Source organism: Drosophila innubila, chromosome X (assembly GCF_004354385.1).
Source record: "Drosophila innubila isolate TH190305 chromosome X, UK_Dinn_1.0, whole genome shotgun sequence".
Lineage (NCBI taxonomy): Eukaryota > Metazoa > Arthropoda > Insecta > Diptera > Drosophilidae > Drosophila > Drosophila innubila.
In genome coordinates, this window is record NC_047626.1 from 29965577 (window position 1) to 29975892 (window position 10316).

Here is a 10316-nt window from a genome sequence, read left to right on the forward strand (position 1 = left end):
TTGGTTATTTTAAGCAAAATATATTATTACTTTTTCTTAATAAATATCTTGAAATATTAAGTTTTATAACACATTTTATTTAAAAAATTTATCCCATACAAATTTTAAAAAAACTTTTAAAGCGAAATATGGCTCTTACTACATAAAGTAAGCTTAATTATGGATATGATTTATATGCAACAATTAATTCCGATTCAAACCTTTGCTTAGCTGTTGTTGTTCATTTATAGTAACATTGGAAATGAGCATTTTCGCCAAAAGGTCAACCCCCAGCAAAACCAAAAAAAATGATCAAAAACTTACGTCTTGCGAAATTTTCTCACAGAAACATTTTCAAGTTACTTATTTGCATGATTTAAATTTACAGATGATTTAATTCATAATGATGGCAGCATTATTGCTAGTTTTTAGACCCTGTACCTTAAGAAAGTACTGGGTTCGTTTAAGTTTGTTGAAAAAAAAGAGTGCTTCAGTTTTGTCCACTTTGATTTCTGAAATATAATTTTTTATGTACAAATTTCTGAATACCATTAGTTTTTGACTATCAATAATGAAGATATAAATAAAAATGCCAAGCTAGTAATTTTATAAATTTGTTTTTATACAAGAATATTATTTAAAAAAAGACCTAGGTGCTTTGGCCAACACTTTATATTTTGGATCAGCATCAGTAGATGGGTCGATAAAGCCGTCTGTATGAGCACCTACATCTTAGAGACTAAAAAAGCTGGAGACAAAACGAAAACCTTTTTTTTTTTTAGTAACATTTTTATATGTAAGAAAATTATTATTTTCTAAAAATTATTATTTTTTAAAAATTATTATTTATAAACAAAAATTAAAATTGTATTTTTTCACATTTTTTTTAAATTTTGTATCGCATTTTTCATGTTAAAAAATAAGAGTTTTTGCATTTGACCGTTAATTTACGCCCTTTCTTATACCATTTTCTCATTATTTTGGGTTCTGAATTTTCTTTGAAGGAGACCGATAGTTCACTTTGTTCAAAATTTACAGATTTTTGCCACCCACTGTTCTGAACTGAGACAAAGTGCATCATTTGACAAATTATTCATTTAATCGAAGCGAAGTAGCAATATTATATAGCTAGGTATATTTTTTGTCGCTCCGAGGTTTTCCCGCCTCGGATTAATTTTTCTGGCTGTTTGTCTTTAGAATTTCATAAACTTATCATTAAAAAAACTAAGTAAAATATCGTTGTTAAAAATCAATCAACAACGACTTACTTAATAAGTAATACTTATGCGACATAAAATTACAAATTTATTTTATCTCTCAAAAATAAAAAATATTTTTTTTTAAATTGTTTCGAGAACAAATATTTTCTTTTTATCAGAGTATTCTAATTTTAAATAAATTTTAAATAAAATTATTTTTTCAATTTTTAAAGTTAATATTGATCTCATAACATTGATCTTTAGTTTTTGAGTTATATAAATTTTGTATTAGTATCAATAGATACTTATATTGATTTGTTAAGAAGTTGACCGAATGCTTAACTACTTTACATTGAATGAACATAACTAAAATAAAATGTGTAAATGAAATATTGACAAAAAAAAGTGGTTTAAAATTTGTTTAACTAATTCAAACTAACTAATCCGAGAACGGATATAAAAAGATTTTCGAAAACGAAATCGATAATCGTGACAACACTGTAAAATGCATTTGCAAGGGTATATCAAATTATGGATGCACTCACTTCCAGTTACAGTTATTGATGCCACCCACAGCCTATCGCACTCTACTCCATTGTCTTTTGGAAATTGTGAAAATTTGACTATAAGAGCTGTCTCCAATTAAGTGAAATTAATGCCACCTATTAGATACATAGCTGATAAGAGTGTGTGTGTGTGTGTTTGTGTGTGTTGCATTTGTCATATTCTATAGGATCATTCGTCGTGTCGTTCCATTGCCATATCTTCTAGTTGCCTAGCTACTTACAACATGTCATCCTACACACACACACACACACACACACACACACGCATACTAAACACTCACTGTGAACAAGGCGAACTCATTTCCGGTTGCTTTGTTGAGGGCAGCTTTGTGAAGCTCAACGACTCTTGTGTTGGTTTGGTTCAAATGTGTTATCAGAACTTTTGCTTTATTACCTTGGTCAGTAGGCGTGGCCAGCGACTAGCCAAAGTCAACCATGTCCTCTATCTATGTGACTCATTGGATATACATTGGACATCCATCCCCGGTATCCCGATGGGGTATATTGTCACATGCACAGTGGGTGGTTTGCTTTGCTTTGGGCTCTCGAGAGCTTCCAAAAACTCTTGCAAACAGTTCGGAACTTTGTCGCTTAATGAAAATTGCATTGTGTCGCTGAGTGGGATTTGGATTTTGATTTTGATTTTGAGTGCTGGACTGGACTGGACCGAACACAAAGGCAACTTTGTGTTGGTCGAGGCGTAAAGTCCAAACGGCTTTCTGTTTGCTTTGTTTTGTTGGTTTGTTTGTTTGCTTAGCTGGTTGCCTGGCTGTCTGACTGGCTGGCTGGCTGGCGGCAAGATTTTTAGATTATGACGCTTTGTCGGCAATCCTCTCCAGCTGCGGCACTGGGCCCAACATTTGGCCAGACTCGTATCATCTAGTCTCGTCTCCCGCTTAACATCTCGTCCACTTGTTTTATTTACTTGTGCCTTGTTTATAACTGGACCCTCTTTCGTTATATTGGCGGCATCAATAAAATGCAACATTGAGGCTCAACACTTGTCTATTCACACGATTGCGGCTTATAGGTAAAAGGGGGTTCCCTCCCATCCCAATCCCGACAACGGGCCAGTTTTTTTTGCCAACCTTTTGTTTGTATTTTGCTGTAGTTAAACTTGCAATTGTATCTCGATTTTATTGCCAAAGCTGCAAACATGTGAATGTCATTTGCCAGCCGAAAAAAACTGAACAGGATGGGAAGGGTCAGAAGGGTGAGAAGAGTAGAAGCTTCGCCCCCGCTCAAAGCTAAGCTAGGCGGACGCAGTGCAGCTAAAACGCACAGATAGATGACTAGATTCCTATCAGCGTCAATAAATAAAGTTTTTAAATGGAACAAGAAAATAAATATACGTATATGTCTCCAAGTGCCTCCTTGTTGTCACAGTGCATATCCAGACGCCTTGGCAAAGTATCTACACTCCGCACTGTGGTTCACATTGCATTAAAATATTGCTTTAACTGAAACTTTACTTAATATCAGTTTGAAATATTTTTGTAATTATTATATGGAATCAATCCTAAATAGACATCGGTTCCGGTTTCAGTTCCAGTACGTCCCGAACAGTTATTTCGGTAAAATGTTCTATTTCGGTTATTTCCTTTCGGTTCAATTCATTTAAAAAAATTAAATATTATAAAACAAAAATATGTTACCAGGTTTGTACAAATCTTACTTAAATGCAAAGCTATTCGTAATAGAAATAGAGATATTTCGCTTCAAAATTGCAGAAATTGCAATGAAAGTTTTCGATTTAGTACTATCTGACAATAAAATCTTTATATTCTCACATGAGTTTATACAAGATATGTTTAAATGTAAAACTTTTCCACAACTGAATATAATGGTGGGATTCCTGAAACAAATTCGGATTTAGTTGCGTTACAGATTTGGTTTCGTCGTTTAGCTGTTCACAGCTGCTCCATACAAAATGTGTAGGGTTACCAGGTTGCCAAAATATGTTAGACCGTGCATTTCGATAACATTATTTGGCTACACTTGGTGATTGTTTTCATTTTGTGGTGATATTAATTTGGAGAATGTTGCAAGTTTTTTGCATTTCAAGAATGTATAATTAAATAACTATATTATTAAAGCAGAATAATTACCAAAGATGTCCCAGATTGATTTGACAGCTAAGAAAGGGCTGTGAGAATTGAAGCTAATGCACGAAAATAGCTTAAAAAGACGCAGATAATATGGGAGCTGTTAATGTGTAAAGTTGCAGCTTAAGCATTATAAACATATAGTATTATTCTAGTTACACTATTCTGCAACCAAACTATTAATAAAAGTCTTAGAAAAACAGATTTCACGCTTTCATTTGTCAATTTGTGTTTTCCCGCCATTTTTTTAAATTCTTAAAATCAAATTAATTTGCTTAAGCCAAGTCGAAATCAAATCCAAATCTGTTTCAGGAATCCCACTAATGAATATTTCTGCGTCTTCAAATCGAGTAAGACAATCTTAAAATAGGTCAGAGTTTTGTTTGTTGAATTTGCAAATTGGCTGAACTTATGAAATTTGTGAATTTTGGTATGTGTTGTATTAAGATATAAATGTCTCCAATGAGATTATTTTTAATATCAAAGTAATCGATAAATTGGATTTATGTACACATATCGATTTGGTGTACACATATCCACTGTGCGACTTTGCCTCAGACTCGCATTTTGTCAGCCTTTTCACATTGAAAAAGTTTTTCAAATATCTATCGCAGTCTCCTCTGCTTGTTTCCCTCTCTTTTCCACTCTATCTATTCATCTCTCTTTTTCGTTTACTACTGCTCTTTTGTGAGCTCACTCCAACGACTGTCTCTGTCTCGCTCTGTCCAATCCGTCTGTTTGTTTGTTTGTCTGTTGGTTCGACGCTTTGTCTCCTGCCTCTTGTCTCCTGTCTTCTGTCTTGTGCAATATGCGTCGTGTCTTGGGTGCCTGCTCCGGGTTGGGCGGACTCTCTTCTTGTAAGCTGCATCTGCAGCTGTGCGCGTAGGGAAGGAGCAAGTTGCATGTTGCATTTACCGATGTGCTGTTGTCTACCTACATAAATACATACATACATACATACATACATGCAGCTACTTACATTGATTTTGTAATTAGGCATGTCAGCAGTGCATATTGAGGATGCAGCGTGGGAAGGGTAAAGGGTAATGGGAAATGGGGATATGAGTAAGTAGCACAGTAAGGCAGGAAGGAAGGAAGCTCCCACAGAATTCAAAGTCAACTCGTGGCCATAAAAACAGCCAATTACCTTCGAGTCTCATTAAGTACTACAAACATTTTGCTCGCAGTCAGCAGAGGCATGTTGGTTGGATACTTATCACCAAGGGGGACGAGGCACGGGTGAAGGGGGTATACTTTGGATGGTAGGGAAGGGAAGGGGTGCTAGAGAGAAATTGCCAAAGGGCTGCCTCTGTTAGCTGACCGTTACAATCGAATTAGGCGCCGTTCGCAACGCTAAATGCAATTAAAACTAGAAGATGTTGATTACATTAGAAGTGCAGGCAGCCACGACAAACTGACAGTGTAAAAGGTAGAGGGAGATGGGTAGATGGGTAGGGGAATGGATGGTGTCAGAAGGAGCAACAGTTCGGTGTGCGAGACAGAAGGAAAGTGTGACCAGCTCGTGCGCTAACAGAGAATTTAAAACATTTTCCAACGTCGCACAGTGTGACAATCTTTGATTTTGTTGTCCGAAACGCATATCTTTTGAACCAATAAAGATATTTCAAAAATTTCAAAAGCATTTAAAGCTTTGAAATGACTGTTTACATTAGGTGATTCAGGTTTGTCGGTCAAAGTTGAACAATATTTTCTGTGAATATTTTATGTATAAAATTAAAAAAATAAAATAAAAATCAAAATTAATTATTATAGTTTGATCAAAAAAATCAAAATCAAAAATAATCATTATTATTGATCCAATAACATAAACACCAAAAAGATCATTATTATTGATAAAAAGCAGCAGACGTCGGTTCGAATCCCACTCGTAACAAATTAAAATAACATTTATAAAATAACCAAGACAGAATAAAATGTATAAAAAAGTCAAAATTAAAAAAAATTATAAATTTAAAAAATCATTCTTAATTTATTTTGATTTTAATTTTAAGAACATTTATTTTTAAAATAAGAATTTGGTCTTATTTGAAATGTTCTCAAAACCAAGATGTGCTTTCTTAATCTATCAGGCTATTTCCACGACCACTCACATTTGCCACATTTGCTCACATTTGAATGTGGCTCATATTTGGCTTTCCACGACCAAATGTGAAACTGCTAAGACACCCAAAGCAAATCAGCTGTTCGGCTTCTGCGCACAAATAATAAAAAGCAGACAATAACAACATTTTAATATTTATTATGAAATTATAAATGGCGCAAATTTAATGCCTACCGTTTTTATTGAAGAAAACAGCTGGTTAAGGTGATAATTGATTTTTTCACGAGCTTATCGATAAACATCAATAAAAAAAATTGAAATTCGCCGGGGCGAATGGCAAAAAATCGGCTCATTCATTATGAATGAGCCAAAATGATCATTCGGATTTTGTACAGAAATGAAGTCCACATTTGGGCCAGATGATGAAAATGGCGTCGAATGAGCCAAATGTGCTGTCGTGGAAATAGGCTATAAGAATTTTATGTTAATTCTTAGTTTAGAAACCAAATTAATGTTTTAGTACATTTATTTTATCAGTGTATAAAACCAAAAGCATAAAGGTCGGTCGCATAACTTGTCTACAATTCAGTTTTAGAGCTTGTACTTTTTGTAAAATTTTCGCATTTGTGCGCGCACTGAAAAATGGGCCAACTTTCAAAAGCTGTCTCGCCCACAATTTTTACTTAAGGAAAAACCCTTTTTGGATCCGAAATCTATGAAGATTTCTCTATCGATTGCATATATTAATTTAACAATTGCTTTTGTTGTAAATATGATTTTTGTACCGCCTTTACCACCTAATGTCCCACTGTGCGTCGTCGACATTTTCGTTGTTGTCATGCACCACAGAGTTGCGGACTTGCTGTCCTTCTGGCTGCCTCCTGGCTGCTTTTTGTTCATAACTTATCCCTTTTTTTAGCAGCTCGGTGTGTGTGTGTGTGTTTTTTTAGCACGTCCACAGCGAGCTGAGGAAAACCGCCCGAAAATTGTTGCGGCTGACCAGAATTATTTTTTATACTCAAACATACAATGCACAAAAAGCACAACGCAAAAAGCAACAGAAAACTTTGTCAACGACGCACAGTGGGGCAGATCCTCATTTTGCGTTGCAAAAATCATATCTTTTGAACCAGTGAAGATATTTTCAAAATTTAAAAAGCATTTGATAGAAAACTTCATAAGCTTTAAAATCAGTGCTTTAACTGCGTAATAGGCCTACTGGTTGATTCAGGGCTTTCGGTCAAAGTTGAAAAATATTTTCAGTGCATATTTTACATGTAAAATTAAAAAAAAAATTTATTTATTTTTTGTTCGAAATATAAATTTCAATCTATTTTATTCTTTAAAAAGCATTGTTTAATATATAAAAAAATTTTATTACGCTTATTTAAAAAAAAAAAAATTTTGTTTATTTTGATAAATCTTGTATGATGCCTGGCATAGCGAAAAGGTATGAAATTGCACTGCGCTCTTCCTCTTCTATCACCATTTTTTTGCGAGGTTGCATCAGTTTTCGTCCTATAACTCTCCCAGACGCAGCTGGACGCATGAAAGACCGGGGTTATTTCGTTAGAGAATTGATTAACGAAGACTCCTGTGGTAGTGGGATCGAGTCCTTCGGAGTCCAATTTTTTTTCTATTCCATCAAAGTCAAAAAATAGCCTAATTTTAGTGCTTTTTTTAAACATCGCTGGAATGAAAGGTCAACACGTGAAGAAACAAAATTCTACGGCATTTAATTAAAAATGAATGTACTTTTCAGATGAAACCAAAAACATAAAGATCGGTCATATAACTTGTCATCAAATCAGTTTTAAAGTTTGCATTTTTAGGAAAAAATCCACATTTGTGCGCGCACTGAAATAAGGGTCAACTTTGAGAGGCTGTCACGCCCACAATTTTACCTGATTTCAAAATCTTTGATTTGTAATCTCTGGAGATTTCTCTATCGAATGCCTTTATTACTTTTTATAAACGCTTTCGTCAAAAAAATGATTTTTGCCACGCATATCGGCCGCCTGCCCCAGTGTGCGACGCGTCGTGGATGGGCGGAAGAAAGAAAGAGCAGTTCGGTGAGAAGAAACAAGGTGCTTTGGGGAGAGGTAATGGGATCTGATTATGTCAGCAAAGCAGGGCAATCATCAGTCATGTATGCGTATGTGTGTGTTTGTGTGTGTTTGTGTATCGTTGGCTGGGCATAAATCTGAAATCCGCACGCTAATTTGTGCATGATAAATTATTTATGTCAAAATGGAAGTCAACAGAACAGAAACTCGCAGCATAGAACAGAACAACAACTGTTCATCATTAAAAGTTCAACGTGGCGTTAATAGGGGAGGGCAGGGAAGGTGGGGCTTAACTTTTGTGATTGCATGAATATTTGATGAGCTGCTAGAGTGAAAGTTTTATATGCATAATCCGTCATATATGATGTGAATTTCAGTGAATTTACCAAAATGTTTGCTACTTTATAATTGTTTTGTTCGTACAACATTGTGAATTAGAGACAGTTACTTACTTCATAACCCATGCAACAATCGATATTATTATGTGCTTAATAATTATCGATAGACTTTTACACTTAAGCTGAAAAGGTTAAATGCACCTACACATTTCATGATAATACAATACAAAAGTAATCGGGTTAACCCAAATAGCCCCAGCGTTACCATATGGTAACACGCAAACTAAACTCGTCGCAAGTAAATTTAAATCGTTTAAGTAATTTTAGTTCTGAACTATATGCAATGCACACATCACTAGAAAGGTAAAGGAGTGATATTTTTAATTATGAAAATAATTGAAAACAAAAAAAACACTTTTTCTCGGTAAATTTACGCATTTCTTTTTCTTGTTACCATATGGTAACGCTAGTACCGACAGGGTACAGGTTTTCCATACATTTTATTCGCATTTGGTACTGTTATGATATGATTGTTCCTATGGCAGCTATATGATATAGTGAACCGATTGGAACCAAATTTGGTCAGGATGTACAAAACCAACTTATATACATATTCTGCGAGTTTGGTTGACATATCTAAAAAAAAATCAAGAAAGTTTTCTAAACTAAAGGTGAATTTGACCTCGATTGTTCCTATGACTGTGGACTATATCCCATGATATTGTTCACCGATTTGAACCAAATTTGATCATATATATCAAGGAGAAGCCCCCCTGTTGAACACAGCTGTGCTTATTAGATTTTTTCGCAGATATTCGTATTGTGTAGTATTAAAAAAACCTGTACCCTTTTGGTATTAGCGTTACCATATGGGAACAGCCGAAAAAATGGTCCTGTCTATTATCCTGACAAGAACGAACAAAAATAATGTTTTTTTCGGATTCAGCAACCTCAAATTTATCAGTCCTTAAAGTTTCATGAAGAAAATTGAAAAAAATTAGCTCAGGGCTATTTGGGTTAAATTTGAAGAAGCTGCAATTTGTACCTAAAATAAAGTCCTATTTATGTACATATGTATGCATATTATAAAAAACAAATTTAAACATTATCTAAGAATTTAGAAATATATATTTTTCTAAAAGAGTCGAAAACAAGAAGCATTTTCTTGATCAGACGCCCGATTGACATATTGCACTTCTGTTGATACTTTGCATTTTGATTTTATACAACACAGTAAACTATTTAACTAATAAAGAGTGGATACACCTTTGTGGCTTATCCCTTTGTTTTTAATTACTCTAATGGTATTTAGCTTCCATCAAGTTTGAAGATTCACCCTTTTGCTGAAAAAAATGATTTTACCATTCGAGAAATGTGCAACCTCTATGCTAAACGTCTGTAAAGGGTTTTCAACTTAGGAAATACAGATTTCACTAGTGTTTTAAAACGAATTTATTTCGCCTTACGGCTGCGACAATGGCATTTATTGAATTCTTTTATTTGCGGCCCATTTAAATTGAAAATTTTTCCAGGTAAGAACAGATATTTTCAATTATTGTCACTGGTCGGATAAAGTTTTTGCAGTTGATGTGATGGAAGTGAATCTTACACGTAGATATTTACGCTTTTCTTGTAGACTAAAAACTTAATATATGCTTGTAAAGATTATGATGTTTTTGTCATGAAATGTGTAACCCATGAAAGGATGCATGGTAGACCCCATAAATCTTTTTGAATATATGTCAACCAAACTTGCAGGACTCTACAAGGATATCAAATCTGCAGCGTGCAGGGATTTTTCTACTTTTTTCAGACATTTTTCTATTCTATTCGAAAGGCGCTATGAAAGGAGTCGGCTTCCAGACGGCTAAAAATGTCAGCTTTGTCAATTTTTAATTTAAGAAAGACTTATTCAATCCATGGAGACAAATGTTAGCCCTGGTTCATAGTGTACAGGGTCTTCTCTGTTTACTATATTTATAGTAATTTGCTTGATTTCAT